Here is a 16,437-nt window from a genome sequence, read left to right on the forward strand (position 1 = left end):
CACTCTCTACAAGTGGATTATTAAATTCCATTAAATCACAAGTTTGCCCAATAATTCTAAAATAGAATCTGGTTTTCAAAAAAAATTGGTGTACCTGTTCTCTATTGTATAAAGAAAGGTATGTGATAGCATCGTTAAAGTGTATGTTTTAGAAACTACTCTGGCAAATAATTTTCTTAGAGAGAGGTTACCGAGAAAAGAGAAAAGAAAAATTTAGTTTTTCTGGTTTGGAGAAGCAGCAAGTAAAAGTCACAGCTCTGGAACCAAAGCAAGAAAGCTCCTTGAAGAATGAGGTAATCAGACTTGCCAGTAGGGACTCTCAAACCAGCGTGAACTGTACACTGCAATTAATTATTAAATGTGCTCAGGCTAGGTCAGGCTATACTAACAGAATTCAGACATGTTTTTCTCCCCAGCATTTGGTTATCAGTTTTGTGACATATAGAGTAACAGTTATAAGGATCAGTTTCTGCAACTCCATCCCTCAGCCTACTTTTTTATTGTAAATAGACTGAATGCGGGGAAAAGGCAAAGAGAAAAAGTGCTTTGCTTCAAGAACATTTGTCTTGATATTTTAGTGGCAAGCATAATCAAATTAACTATATTTGGCTCTGACTAGCTTAGCATGAGATGTTAGTTTTTAGCTGCAAACGAGTAGCACTTGACAAGGTGAGAAATCTTCCTTCAATTGTTGAAATCATCCAAGACGTGTTTCTAATCTACATTTTGAAAACAAAAGCCCTGGTATAATGCAATAGGAATTCTTCTTGCCTGTATAACTGGAATCTGCTCTAGGGTCTTGTGGGATGGTTATTACACATGGCAGAGAAAGCTACATGTCCTCTTGTACCCAGTCCCTCTTCTTACTTTATAATGCAAGTTTCACCTGAACACATGGCTTTAGCCAGGCTAAGATTACATTTTTCAGTTTCCCTTGTTTTATCACCAAATTTTGACCAGTGGGTGTGAGAGGAAATGCTGTGTGCATCCTTCAAGAGGCGGTGGCCTTAAAGGCAAGAGGCGCCCTCTTTGCTTTTCCCCTTCCCGCTGGCTGGAACGCAGAACTAATGTCAGGAGCTGCGGCAGCCCTCTTGACCACCAAGGGAAGCCATGTTTAGTGCTGAGAAAGACAGAGCAATAAATGGAAGGAGCCCAGGTTCCCAGAATTGTGAAGCCTCTGTACTAGCCTTGCACCACCGATCTGTACTTTTACATGAGTGAGCAATACACATCTTTCATGTTTAACCTCTGTTAATTTGAATCTCTGTAACAGCAGCTGAGGTTTTATCCCAATAAATGTATTCCCACAGTCAGAATCCAGAAAATTTCAATAGTTCCATTAAGTTTATATCTATGTATAATTATAAGAAGAAAGTCCCCAATTTTACACTAAACTCTGTATTCCTTCTAACTGTCTTGGGTTGAGTGACATGGTGGCTATTGAACATATTTCCGGTGGCACTGTAACCCAGTAGATCACACCCATGAAATTGCTTTCTCTTCCTTAGGCCCAGGTCACTTCACCTGCACCTCTTTAAAGACTGTACTTCCTTTCTGTGTCCCTCCCTCCCTCCCTCTCTCCCTTTCTTCCTTCCTTCCGTGAATCTAAGAGATTGGCCTGCGCCTCTGGTACCCAGCTGCTCCGCCTTGTGACTCCATCTTTTGTGAAAACTGTGCCAGGTGCTGGAAAACAGTTTGCAAATTATATTTTGGTTTGGAGACCTTGAGGATGCATTTACTGAATTTTTTGAGTAGTATTTACATGATCACCTCAAAGAATGAATTGCAGTTTTTTCACAGTGGAGGTACTGATAAGTCACCCCTTGAAATGAGGCCGTGTGGGATGAGCAATCTTGAACCAGGACCTTAAAAGCTTAGATTCCAGCCACGGCCCCGACACATAGCTGCGTGACCGTAGGCACATCGCTTTGTCCTCCTAGGCCTCAATCTTCTCAGCTTTGCAGTGGGAAGGATACTAAAGTTCCTCATTCACCTGCCTCATGGGATTGCTCAGAGGATAGTGTGGGACAATCTATCACAAAGTACAACTGTGAGCCACTTTCTAACTCCTGCTTTCCCACCTTTTTTTTTTTTTTTTTTTTTTGAGACAGAATCTCACTCTGTCGCCCTGGCTGTGATCTGGCTCACTGCAAACTCCGCCTCTCGGGTCCAAGTGATTCTCCTGCCTCAGCCTCCTGAGTAGTTGGGATTACAGGTGCCCGCCACCATGCCCAGATAATTTTTGTATTTTTAGTAGAAACGGGGTTTTGCCATGTTGGCCAGGCTGGTCTCAAACTCCTGACCTCAGGTGATCCGCCTGCCTTGGCCTCCCAAAGTGCTGGGATTACAGGCGTGAGCCACCATACCCAGTCCCCACCTACTCTTTAACTATGACAGACGTGAACGTTTGATCTCTTTGCAGACAAGATCAGCACGGTGACTGGAACTTTGCCCTACCTTCCTAAGCGAATGACAGAACCAGTAGCAGGGAGCCCTTGAAGCTTCTGCAGGCAAACTTCGTGGGGCAGCCCAAGAAAGTCAGAGCCCCTCCTTTTTGTCACATTCAGTTGGAATTTTGGAAACCAAGCGTAATGGAGAAATAACTTTTTTGGTATAGCCGGAAGATGAACCCTTGGGCACAGTTTCAAAGAAGTCAAATATTTTACTGTAAAGTGGAAGAAGAAAATACCCAGATCTTTCTGCATAGTCAAGTGGCTTATGTTTTGCATGCATTGGGAAGAAGGGAAAACAAAAGCTGTCTTAGAAGACGAAATCAATCACATGAGGAGCGGCACTGCCCCAGAGAGCTGAGGTCTTCCTCTTAGGAATTACAGACTTTGGTTCCGTATAATTAGGCCCTGTGTTGCTCAACTTTCAAATAATTTAGAGAGAATTATCATGTGAGAGTGCACATATATACATTTTTTTCCAAAACAACCTTCTCAATGTGTAGCAAAATGTAGTCAGGGAAGAAAAAAAATGAGAAGTTCTTCAGATTTCAGCCAAAACAATCACTTAAGCTCCAAGTCACTATATAAACACCATTAATACCTGTTAAAAGGTCGTGAATTCTGTAAGAGATGTTTGGAACAAACAGTGCTTCAGAACTACCCACAAAAATAAACAAAAAAGAGATCATATTTTGTCACTGGGTCCAGACAGGATGATGAAATGGCTACGATCACGTATAAGCTTTATCTATCTTTCCAGAGAACAGTGTCAGGGACATATGGGTTACTTTCCAAATTTTGTTTAAAAAATATGAAAAACATCTGTGAAATTCTGGTAAGACAAAAAGAGTTTCTAATTCTTTGGATATCAAAATGATTCTTCAGTTCTAATTAGCTATGATAAATTATGTTAATTTTAAATTATTATCATTCATGCGGGTATTTAATTTAAAAAGTGGCATTATTTGGAAAACAGTCTCTGCAATTTATTCTAATGTAGTTTAACACGAAGCAGCTACATTGCCTTTTTGGATATTTTTAGAAGTGTGAAAACTGTGAATATCACTTCAGGCTTTGCAGAATGGTACTCTACAATGAATCTGTGTCTGGCATCTGATTGGTGATAAAAAAATTATTGGGAATAGATTATTAGTTATTCTGAGACAGAATGTTGAGAAACTTGTTGAAAGAGTCTTGTTTGAAGAGCCCATAAGGAACCTCCTCCTTCATACCCATACTCTGGCTAAGAATGTTGACTCTTTTTCCCCTTAATTAAAGGCTGAATCACTGATAATATTGTTGATATTAAGTGCCTACTAACCAGAAGCATGAGCTTTTAACACTTTTAATGTCACCCAAAAGCCTACCCAAAGTGCCCAGGAAAATAAACAGTTTTCTAAGATTCAGTATAATTTTATTTTGTTTTGTAGCTAAAATGAGCCAGAGCTGTATTCATGTCATCACAGCGGGAAGAAGGCAAACATCTGAGAAATTAATAAATCCCACAGCCACTAAAAGCATATTGTATTTGGGGCACAACTCTGGCCGTAGAGGCAAGCACCTGACATAACACAGATGGCTTCTTGCTGGTAGCGTGGTGGCAACTTCGCTGAAAACACAGAGACAAGGACTGTTTCACTCTGTCTCCCTTAAGAACTTTGAAAACAATTTTATGTCTTTGGAGAAGGAGCACCAATTTAGCTTGCATCATGGATCATATAGAACAGGGTATGTTTTAATGTGCTAAAATCTAAGCAATGTATTTAACAGAGCAATCTATTTCCATGAGGGTCGTGGAAAATAATTCAGAGGCTCTAAGGGAAGTTGAGAGAAGAAAGGACAGCCCATACAAGTGCACTCAAATAGCCAGAAAGAGCAGAGATGCTGATTGCTCCAAGCAGTAGTCTGAGGCTTATTCTATTCATTTCCTTAGAATGATTTCCAGTATTTGTTAAGGCATACAGAATTTGAGGGCTTGAGGTAGGGAGTGTGTCGTATCCGTGCTTGGAAATGTAACAGCTTTTGAAGTTTTGTAATGTTTCTTTTTTAAAGCAGGCATCTTTCTAGTTCCACTATCTCTGTGGAGTCGAGGAAATAAAGTAATTCATAGACACGGGGCAGCACGCTGACCTTTCTTCAGTGAACGTCAAGGTCCTGGGCTCATAAGGGAATAAGGAAGAGGAACCTCAGTGTATTAATCCATGGGCTCCAGCCATGTGGCAGCTACATACTTTCAATCACTTTGCTTACTTCAAACTTTTCTTGGTGTGCCATGTACATTAAGAACGGATAACTAAGAAGCAACCCTTCTCGGTGTTTTTGACATCTACTGATTAGCACCTGACATTCCAAGTTATTTCCTCCTCTACTCGGCATGCCGATTTCTGTACTGTTGAACAGCAGGAAGTGGTTTCAAGAGTCTAATAAATTAGCCTTTCATTGTTTCAACTTCCAAGTGAAGTTAACAATAAAAGAAGCTTAGTATGAAAAAGATCCAGGGTTTCTTAACCTACCTCTTGTTTCTTATTTTCTTTCAGTATTGGCTTTTTTTTTGATGATGTTTGGGTGTTTGAGGAGTGGAAACACCATAAATTTGATCTTAAGCTGTGCTGGGACAACTTTTGCATGTTTTTATTGAATACTTGGGATATTCCACTGCGCAGAGAGTTAAAAAAAAAAAAAAAAAGACAAAAGGATGAGCAGCTAGTTAATAGTCTTCATAGCCACCAGTCATCCTTTAATCTAGTATTTTCTAGAGTGCTGTGATATTTGCAGAATTAACCCACAAAACAGTATCCTATGGGCCAACCGGTGATGAGATTGAGTTTGCCTTTGAGAACTCCGGTGGGTGTCCTAATCTAACTTTCTTTCCTCTCTTCTCTGTCATTTACATTGTTGCCTGAGGACTCGCTAATACCTAGCCAAACTATGGGGGGCCTCTGCTGTCTGAGAGGTCAACTTCTAACAATTTAGGGTGACCTCAAGGCCACCCCATGACCTGACTCCATTCTTCTTTTTCACTCTTGTCTTTGGCCACCTCTCTCAATTTGCCAGCCTATCTGCTCTCCCTGGAATCCACCATGGACGCTCATGCTGTTTCCCGAATCTGGATGTAGAATTTCCCTTACCTTTTTATTTACAAAATTCTAGCCATCCTTCAAGATTTTCCTTTTCCTGAGTTGATTACTCTTTATTTCTGTGTTCTCAAAACACTTTCCTTGAGCAATGCTAAATACTCGTTTCCTTCACGTCTCTTTCTCTCACTGCAGCACCTGTGAGATTAAGGATGGTGTCTTTTCCCCCATTTATCTCTCACTGCTCCTAGTGCAGCACCTTGCATATCTTTCATGCTCAGTGTACTTAAAAACAAAAGAATCATACATAAGACCGTGTTGCCAGTTTATCATTTAATGAAGAGGCTTTTTTCTTTTATCAATTATGGTAAATCTTTGACTAGTTCAAAAAGGGATTTAGGCAGATCTATTTTTGAGCATTTCTCCTGTTAATATTTATATTGAACTTCAGCCTTTTTGGGTCAACAGCTAGAAACCATCACAGCCTGCTATAATCCTTTAGTTACAAAAGGATGGAAATTATCCTGCAAAAAGCACCAGGCTGCAGAGGTTCTTGTTTGGAATTATGACACTGCTGCTGGATATTCTAACTGCCCATTTGTGTTCAAAGGAGAAGCGGCATTTGAGAAAGCTTCTAAATGTGGGTTCTGCCACCTACCATGCAGAACTCTATGCCAGTGGGTCAAATATACTTGCCGTCTAATTTAGCATCCCAATATAGATTCTAGCAGAGCTTCTTTGACATAGCTAATCTCTCTGAGTTTCAATTTCCTCATCTATAAACTTGGGAGTAACAACTTTGTGTGGCAAGAACCCCAAGTAATTAATCAAAATTCTAACTTTGTGTTTGGCCATAGGGATTGATCATAAATGTGGGCTATTATTGTCTTGATCTTTGTTTTTGCTCTTCATATAGTACTTATTAATATGGCTACTAATTTCAGGTTTGTCATTTCTGTCATTTTAATTTTATTTTATCAAATAAATTACCATAATAATCTTTTAATTGGCTCTCCTGTCCCTAGTTCTCCCCCTAATATTGATCTCTCTCCTTTTAATTCCAAGCTGCAATTGCAAGGCTAATATTTTGAAAGGAACACTGACTTCACATTATCTATTAATAAATTCTAAACCAAGCCCAACACAACATGATCCTAACCTAATTTTCAAGAATTTATTTTCCTTCTCAGTTTTTGTTTTTTAGTCAAACTGAACTTTTTGTTGCTCCTTTTTTTGTACATTTCATGTTTTAACCTTCATTTGAGTTTAATCAGCACATTTTAACCAGGTGCCTACATTGTATCCGATATTTTCTGGATCGTAGGTGTGTCAGGATAATCCAAACAAATCCCTGCCTTCCAGGAGCCCATGACTGGTGTGGCGAGGTGGGTGTGATTTTGATTCATCTTTTGTGAGATGTGTTATTCGTTGAGATTACCTCTAATTACTCTTAAAATTACACACAGTTTTAGAAGTCCATCTCAAAATAGTCCCCTATGAAAACTACATAAATCCCTCTCACTCGTTTAAACTAATACAGTTCCTTTTCTGTGCCACTTCATCTTGTCTTACTTTATGTTATTTATGTTGGTGTTTTCTTGAGGGCAGGGATCATGCTTTACTCACGTTTGTGTTTTCCATCGTACCTTATGTATAACAGGCTTGCAATAAATATGTGTTAAATATCAAAGGAATGTAATAGTACAATTTGACTTTAAATAGAACAATACCCAAAGTTTTCAGGGACCGTTTTTCAAAAGACCCATTCCCCCAAGACACTTAACCTACAATGCTTATTTTGTATAAGCTCTGTTACTTAAGCTAACAAACAATAGCTCTGGAAACCTCATATACAGAAACATAAGGATATTTAGATGTATAATATATTTTATATATAATATATTTTGTTACACCACTAGACTTGGCTTGAATGAACCAGAATATTGCTTGCTTATTTCCTTGATGTTCTTTTCTTACACGGTTTGTTCTACAAATGTATAAATATTAATATATTAGAAAGTTATAGAAACAGACACAGGAAAAATAGACACAAATATAGTATGGAAGCCTGGACATAAACCAGGGATTTCAGAAATAGAAGCTATGGAGATGCGTCTGGGAGGAGGGTCTGTTTTAGCACATTTGGGAATGCATCTTTAAATAGGAGACACATTTCTGGAAGGAACATAGGGTCCTGTGGGTAAAGTATTGGGTTGCCTTGTTTTATATTTACTTGAGGCTATTACAGAGAATCAACTACAGTGTAAAGGGAGAGCAAAACCAAGCGAGTTTGGATTTAGGGGCATTAAGTATGCTTTGAACAGATCAGAAGCCCTGGACAGACGCCACCACAAAAGCAGCAGCATCTGGAAGTACACATGCTCATCTCTTTGTATTGCTTGGTGTGATTTCCACGGCTACTAAACGAGTCATTCACTTCAACCTACACTGATGTGATCAAAAGAGCTTCATCAGAGCAAATTCTCATCCCCGCTGAAGAGTGGACAGATTCTTAAGGATTGTCCACGTTTGCATTAACGATCCTATTGCTTAAGCGGTGACAATTACAGCTAACCAGATAGGTGCAGTCAATGGATTTTGTTAATGATTTACATTCAAAGTAACAATACTCACATATAAGTAAAAGTTAAAAGGATTTCAATAAATTCGGTAATTGGCTTTTTAACTATATGTTTGTGTCGGGCATTTATACTTAGCAAATCTTATTTATTTCAATGTATTTGATTGTTTTGAAATCAGTGACAGGTTAATAACTTCATCAGATTACCAAATTAAGCTTTTATCAGATCATGTTTACATTAAAAAAGAAAAGCCTGAAGACATTATTAACTTCATTTCAACAGGCTTCTGTAAATAAATAGGCTTTCATTAGGAAACCAGCCTTAATTATCAAGGTTATTAAACCATTATGTAACAAAAAGCATGATTTCCAAAAATGTCCCATGATTAGGCTTATTTTATTTTGATACGACCAGGTTTGCTACACATTTTAACATAAATCAAGATAAATGGCTTGTTCAGAAAAAATAAAGCTTCAGAAAAATGCAACTCAATCACTGTTTTGAGTTACTGATTAATGTTTGTCCCTGAATCTGCTCCAGACAGATTTTATGTTTTCTTTGATGACTCTCACTGGAATATGATTGGCTTTTACAATTAAACCCATCCTTATGGTACAATCCTTGCCTAGGAGTTAGATATTGAAAAACACTTAAACTATACATGGTCAATTTCTTATAAATATTTTTTTTTCAGTAAACTTATGGAGAATAACTTTCGTGGTGATTATCAGAATGTTCAAAAACATATTTCTATTGCAAAAACCAAGTGCTTGCTTTCTGAGTCTGCAGGTCTATCCAGCCTGCCCAAGAACTCGATTCAGCTAAGGTTCTCCCTTCCATTATGGAGCCTGGAAGGTTTTGTGCAAAACCAGTGACTGTGCTCCCCGAGGAAGTCCACTGAGTAGCGTGCTGGAGAGAACCTGACCAGGACTCCACGCTTTCAAGCTCTGGTTCTACCATCTGTTACTTAGGCAAATGTTTTCACCTGACTGTAGGGTTGATTAAGACTTTTGGCTTGCCCCAAAAACCCCTGTATTTCTGGATGGGAATCAGTTGGAAGTATTTTGTTAGGGTCCTGTCTTTGCCATTCCATCTAACTCTAGTAATCTTGATGGCTCTTATCTCTTATGCTCTAGATGAATACTGATAATACTTCTTTCACCATCTGTTTTGTGTAAGCATGGTGGTTGGTAAGATTATTTTTGGTGAAGCAGCAAAACCACAGGCCCTTGTTTTTAAATCTGGTTAACTGAATGCCTTCTGTATTCACCTGTCATCACAAAATGATGCACAGGAGCACTAATTATTTTAATCAGAGTCGTTCCTAATTCTAAAGTTAATCATGGCGATTCTCAGATCAGGAAGAAAATTAATTAAGATGCAATGCTATTTTCTTGTCTCCCAGGGTGACATCTCCCAGGTTTTTCATTAAATCACCCATTTAGTGTTCGGTTTCAGTGCTTTGGAGCCAGGCAGACCAGATGCAAACCCCAGCTGCATGTCCCGTCTGCTCCCTGAGGGGGCAGAGATGATGTCCTTGCTCCCAGCGGCATCTCCAGCCCTGGAACTGTGCTGGCTGCACACGAGGAGCCAAATGCATGTTTTCTGAGGGGAGTAAGTGGAAGAACGAATGAAGTCAGCCCTTCCATCTCCTCTTCCTTAGCTGTAAAATAGGATGACAAAATACCTATTTGCCAGTGGTTGTTGTGAAGATTAAATCATAGATGTAATGCATTTAGCACAGTCAATGGGCACATGATAAGAATTCTATAAATGGCAGTTGTTCATCTTCCTACAGGAAGGGCAGATCTCTGAGTCATAGAAATTGCTTCTTATTTCCCACTTTCCTTTATTTCCTTATGTGGTAAAGTATAAGTTATAAGTTCTACTGGTATTCAACAAGTAAAACTCTTGTTCAGGGTAATGTGCTACTGACTTTTAAGTCTGCATATTTTAAAATGACAGAAAATCTAGTTTTCTCATTAACTTTCTACTCATCTCTTTCTGGGCCTGCTCAGCAAATCCCCGCTTTCAGAGGACTGCCCTCTAAGGAACTATAAACAGGGTTTCCATCTGTATTTCCATTTTCTGAATAAGTAACAAGGGGAACTAGACTCTCAGGGCCTCCTCTGCCTGCTTCGTCCTTATGGAGCCGATGTGGGGAGAACACTCCTCACTGTCCAGTCTAGAGATGACCACAGTTCTGTAGCCACGTGGATCTGTGTACTCGAGGTCAGTTAATTCCAGAAAATCATCCAGTCTAACGTTTGCTCAGATTCCCTAATTTCTACTCTGTGAAAGACAAGGAATAGTACAGCTCTTCAGTTTCCTGGGGGAGTGCTTCATTACTTTTCCTCTTTTTCTTTTTACTTAGTCTAATGACTCAGATTCCAGATGGTTCTGCCTAAGTTTAGAACTATCATGATCTACTTTGTAGAGAGAAAAGAAAACATTTCTTGTACAGTACAACTTATGTAATTTTTTTTCGGGGAAGTGAGAAAAATATAACAGTGTAGAAGAACTTTTGGCTCTAACATTACATGTCAATGTTTTGTATTCTGTCATTGGGGTGTGTTGTAATTTGCTTATTTACTGTCTAATTCCCTCTGTAGCTAGTGAAGTTTACATTTTTTTTTTTTTTTTTGAGATGGAGTCTCACTCTGTCACCCAGGCTGGAGTGCTGTGGTGCAATCTCAGCTCACTGCAAGCTCCACCTCCCGGGTTCAGGCCATTCTCCTGCTGCTCAGCCTCCCGAGTAGCTGGGACTACAGGTGCCCGCCACCGTGCCTGGCTAATTTTTTGTATTTTTAGTAGAGACGGGGTTTCACTGTGTTAGCCAGGATGGTCTCGATCTGTGAAGTTTACATTTTCAAAGAATGTTTTAATGATATGGAAAAATATTCTCAAAACAATGACATGCAAGTACAAGGTACAAACCAGTACAGTGTAATTCTAATTTTGTTTTGTTAAAAGGTCAATATACTTTCTTTCTTTCTTTCTTTTTTTGGAAAAGAAATATTCCTAATAATTCATTTTATCATCTGGAGAGTGGGTTGAAGTTTTGTAAAATTTAATTTCTTCATTATAGACTGTATTATTTTAATAAAAGCTTTTCTTTGGTGTCATCCATTGTGTGCAGCACTGAGCTGGGGCCCTGGAGCCCTCACTATTGTCCATCTGGCTGCACCACTCTCAGCACTGCATTCAATGAACTGTAACAGAATACTGATGACTCAGCATTTCTGCTGCTGACAGGAAGTCCTTGAGCGAGTCTCTTTGTAGTTCCTCCAAGAAAGGATGCTCAGGGACTCCTTGGGTGAACTGCTGCAGGCCATGGAGAGGACAACTGGGTTGCAGTAGTAAGTTTGCACTGGGCTATCCCAGAGCTAGAACAAGGGAACAGGTCAGCCCCTAGAGTTCCAGAGGTCACAGACTTGGGCAGGTCCAGGCGTTAAATGCAGCTGTGCCTTTGGAGCTGGACATCCAGGTACCTGGCTGCCTGCTGGGAACAGGTGAGTATGTACCAGCCATCGTGAAGCCTCAAAAGCCTGCAGCCTGACGTAGCTGCAGATCAGGCTGTACCCAAATTGCATTGTTACTGATGAAATAATTTTTTAAAAAACCTATGGTATCTATTTAAGCATTTTCCTCATGGACACCATTCAACAGAATGCCGTTCTTGGGGAACAAATGACTCATGCAAATGAATATTTTCTAGGTTTTTCTCATGGTCAAGCAGCCATGATCTTTTAACAGCTTTATTTTATTTTAACTCAGTCTCAATGGTTAATTTAAATCCTTTCTTTCATCAATGATACAAAGAACTCACTTTCCTACAGTCTCATCTTGACAGAGTCAAATGCAGAGGCTGTAACGCTGCCCACCTGAGGAGGAGGAGCTGGAACTTAGGAAAACAGCTCAGATGCTTCATGCAGATGAGGAAGCTCAATTGGCTTCTATTGAAAATACCTCACACATCATTTTCTCTTGTCTCTACTTGCCAAAATATTTATAAAATATCTTTGCCCTGTCATACCTAACTAAGCCTCTTGGTATTTATTTGTTCAGTGAGATTCTCTGATGCAATAACCAAGCACTGGCTTTTAGAAAGTGTTCTCTCCCCCTCCCTCCCTCCCGGCCTGTCTCTCTCTCTCTCTCTCTCTCTATATATATATATGTACCTGTTTCTCTGTCTCACTCTAGATATACAATCAAATCAGTGTGCAGATGGAGGACCAAGAGTATCACAAAATTATTATTGTAACTTGTGGATAATAAATTTCAAAATCTGATGTCTGTGCTCCAATATCTGACCTCCTTTTTTGAAAAATATGCACATGTGAAACCTGATTTTCTACTGAGGAAGTTAAACCTTTCCTTTTGAAAGTAATCCATCAGTAGAAGATAGAAGATGGAAAGTTCAGTGGAGATTGGTGATCTTCTCAATTATCTGGATGAGAATAAGTGAACTCCCAGGCATTCCGTCACTCTCCAAAGTCAGAACAATCAAGAGGACACATCAGGCTTTAGGAAAACTCATTCCCTTGGAAGATAATCTCAATAGCATGTGCGAATAGGAAGAGCATCAAAGTGTGACAGAGAGAGTGTCAGAGAAGAGTCACCTATTACAAGCATGATCATAGTACTTAGGAAAAAGTAAGTTCCAGGCTTATGTGGATATTCATATAGATATTTTCCAGGGTTTTAGAGGTTCATGATTTCTCAGGGAGACCAAAGTGCCTGTGTGACTGTGAGGGGTTATTAGTCCTCTGGGTTCTGGCTTCACTCAGAAATAGCCTGGACCACATGGGTCAGTCCTGCCCCACAGACATTAGGCCCCCTTCTGGGGCCCCTGCAGAGTGGGTCAGTTCTGTGGCTGTGGGAAGGGGTGAGTTTTGGGTTTGGGAACTAAACGCTGTGTGTTGAGCTTACAGTAGACAATTTGGAGCTGCTTCTTGCTTAGAGATGACCCAATATCCAAAAGTAGCTATTGCAGGCAAGTGGTGTTCCCCAAAAAGGTATGTTGAAGTCCTTCCTCACCCCCAGTACCTGGGATCTTATTTGGAAACAGGATCTTTACAGATGTAATCCAGTTAATTGAGGTCATGCTGGAGAAAAGTGAGCCCTAAATCCAATGACTGGTATTCTTACATGGAGAGAGAGATTTGGAGACAGATCCATAGAAAGAACATTTGAGACAATGCAGGCAGAGATGGGTGATGCTGCCATAAGCCAAGGACGGCCGGCAACCATCAGAAGCGGGAAGAAGTGAGGAAGGATTCGCTGCTGGAGCCTTCACAGGCAACCCGGCCCTGCTGACACCTTGATCTCAGACTTCTACACCCTCACGTAGAGTGTGAGACAATAGATTTCTGTTGTTTTAAGCCACCCAATTGGTTGCACTTTGTTGCAGCAGCTCTAGAAACTGACACAGTGGCTCAAACAGAGCCTCTAGGTGTCTCTTCTTTTGCAATCCAAAGACTGCACCAGTGCGACCTGAAGGGGTAAGAGAGCTAAATAAATTTGCTTTTGGGGAGATAGATTTGGGTAAGTTTCTCCATGTTGAGTTAGATGAGTGATATATGGTGGTAGTAAAATCCAGATAACAGTGAACAGTGACATCAGAGCAAGGGCCCATCCCGTGCTTCTCTGGAGCCCCACTGGGCAGAGCCAGGTGGAGAGGCAGGAAACTGCATATTGATGGGGTGGAGGGGCTTGGAAGGGCTGAGACAAGGTGTGTGCTTGGGGATAAGGGCGTTCCTGGTCCCCTGTGAAGCGTCAGTGACCAAGAGGCATCCTCTAGAAGAGGCAGAAGCTACATGGGAAGGGAGAAGCAGCATGAAGGAAGGCGCTTTAGGACAAGGGGATCAGTTACAGCTTCCTCGCCATGTTCCTTAGACCCATGGCGTGCTATTATTCCACTCTGAAATAAGGCAGAGTGAAGAATTCAAAAATAATCACTCTGGGAGAAAAAAGCGAGTTCTCTTGATATCCTTGCTTTCTCCTGGCCTCATTTCCTCTGATGTTCCCCTGGCCTCTTGCAAACCAGTCAGCCTAAATCAAGGGTGTCTGTGCAGGCTGTCAAGCCAGACATGCTGCTGGGAGCGGCACGGAAGTGAACGTCAAGGAGACGTCAAGGCATGCGCAAATTCTTTGGTGCCCACCGTCTTATTTTCTTAACTTACTGGGAAATCTTTTTGTTAAAGTGCACGCATTAAGTTTCTTCCTGGCCTCATCAGCCCCAAGCCCAGGCAGTGGCGGGCGGTTTCCCGTGAGGACAGCGTACCTTCTGAAGAAATGCACCCAGATCAGAATGGTGTATGAGTCTGTCCTATTCTGGCTCTAGAAAAGAAATGTCACAATAAATAGGTGGGTGGGGTCTGCCCCACACTCCCCAAAACAACCAAAACAGTGGCGAGATCAAACTGAGGACAACGTTGTCATCATATATTCTTTTCTTTACACAGTTTGATACCTACCTACTTCTCAGGACAGACACCGCGGAAAAGAAACTGGGTGGATACTTACTGTTTTTAGTTGGTTACATACTACAATTAGTCACCATTAACTAATTATATGGAAAAGGGGAAATTGGGGCTGTTTTACCCAGAGTTGGTTTTAGATGGGGGTGAAGCAGGCAGTGTGATATTGGCAGCCCCATGGTTGGTTTTGCTGATTCGGTTCCTCTTTCCTTGCCCCTATTTAATACAAAATTCCTCTGACAAAGCTTCCTGTGTGGCTACTGGTCAGCATTTCAATAGAATGGAAGCATGCAGCACAGCAAAGACCATAGTGTTAATATCCTTCGCATCTGCCGTTCCCACCTCCTCCTTGCTTTTCCAGTCCTTTCCAACTCTGCATACGATGGTGGGGAGAGGAGGGAGGTGGGGAGAGGAGGGAGGTGGGGAGAGGAGGGAGGTGGGGAGAGGAGGGAGGTGGGGAGAGGAGGGAGGTGGGGAGAGGAGGGAGGTGGGGAGAGGAGGGAGGTGGGGAGAGGAGGGAGGTGGGGAGAGGAGGGAGGTGGGGAGAGGAGGGAGGTGGGGAGAGGAGGGAGGTGGGGAGAGGAGGGAGGTGGGGAGAGGAGGGAGGTGGGGAGAGGAGGGAGGTGGGGAGAGGAGGGAGGTGGGGAGAGGAGGGAGGTGGGGAGAGGAGGGAGGTGGGGAGAGGAGGGAGATAGGGAGATAGGAAGGGTGAGAGGCAAGCAAAGTCATTTCCAGCATTTTAAAGTCAGCTCTCCCCAAATGCTCTCTCTCTCCATAGCCTTCTCCCTATTGGGGCTCCAAAGCCTTCCCTCTACTTGAAACCCCTCAGGGTGCAAGGAAGCCTCTTCAGGTCCCCCTCATCCTTGATCATTACACCAGCTCTTGAGGATCCTTTCTTTCTCTAAATTTGGCAACAACCTTCTGTTGCAGACTCTTTACACTATTGGAATTCCCTTTCAGGGACTGCTCTCTGCAACTTATAGGGCTGCAGCAGCAGCTTATCTGACCATTTAAGGCTCTACACTGTGCAGGCAGAAAAGGATCACACTCCTCTCTCAGACACATTATAAGAAATTTTATACAAGGCCTGTGCATTTTCAAAACACAGGATTGACCTCATGAGCAGGAATTTAAGAACAGGTAGGAAAAGACGGTCATGGGATGTGGGGAGGTGCCTGGGGGCTGGTGGGAACTTGCCTGGGGTCCTCATATCCTTTCATGAGACAGTTTCCTAATCAACCTATTTCAAGGGATGGCCCTGATTTCACGGTGAAAAGCAATGCGTGTTTCTGCAGATACATCAATGCTCTAACAGCAACATGTCCTCTGCTTTGACATCCTAGGAGATTTGCTTCCATTGAATCAAACTATTTTTTTTTTTTTTTTTTGCTTCTTGGCAGAATATTATTTGCAGATATCTGCAAATTTGGGAGGAAAGTTTTTTTTTCTAAATGGAACTATCCTGAAAACAAACGGAAAAAAGGGCAAACACACACACTCTCACACACACACACTCTCACACACACACTCACACACACTCTCTCACACACACTCACACAAACACACACAAACACACACACTCACACACACAAACACACACACACTCACAAACACGCACATTCACACACACTCACACACTCTCTCACACAAACACACACACACACACACGCAAGCCTTCCCCCAAATCCTTCCAAGTCTTCATTCTATTTAAGCTGTTCATAAATAATATCTGATGATAATCTCATTGAAAAGGCATCGTTTTTACGTTAATTTTTGTTAATTTGACATCCCTAGACGATATCATGAAAATATTTACTGTGTGTACGTTTGTGTGTGTGTGTGTATGTGT

At 41.3% G+C, this 16,437-nt stretch overlaps 1 protein-coding gene across 34 annotated transcripts in view; it reads right to left on the reverse strand.

The window, feature by feature from the left end:
• The window catches only part of SORBS2 (sorbin and SH3 domain containing 2), a 370,833-nt gene that overhangs the window by 133,715 nt on the left and 220,681 nt on the right, over positions 1–16,437 (reverse strand). For 2 of the 34 annotated variants that reach the window (XM_054554824.2, XM_054554828.2), the window contains exon 3: positions 14,393–14,448. The exons of 31 other annotated variants lie outside the window; for them this stretch is intronic. The gene's annotated coding sequence lies outside the window, so the exon portion shown is untranslated. Of the gene's footprint in view, positions 1–14,291; positions 14,369–14,392; positions 14,449–16,437 lie in introns of those variants that run through there. One more of the 34 variants, XM_054554817.2, reaches the window with a different exon arrangement.

This window comes from Pongo abelii, chromosome 3 (assembly GCF_028885655.2).
Source record: "Pongo abelii isolate AG06213 chromosome 3, NHGRI_mPonAbe1-v2.0_pri, whole genome shotgun sequence".
Lineage (NCBI taxonomy): Eukaryota > Metazoa > Chordata > Mammalia > Primates > Hominidae > Pongo > Pongo abelii.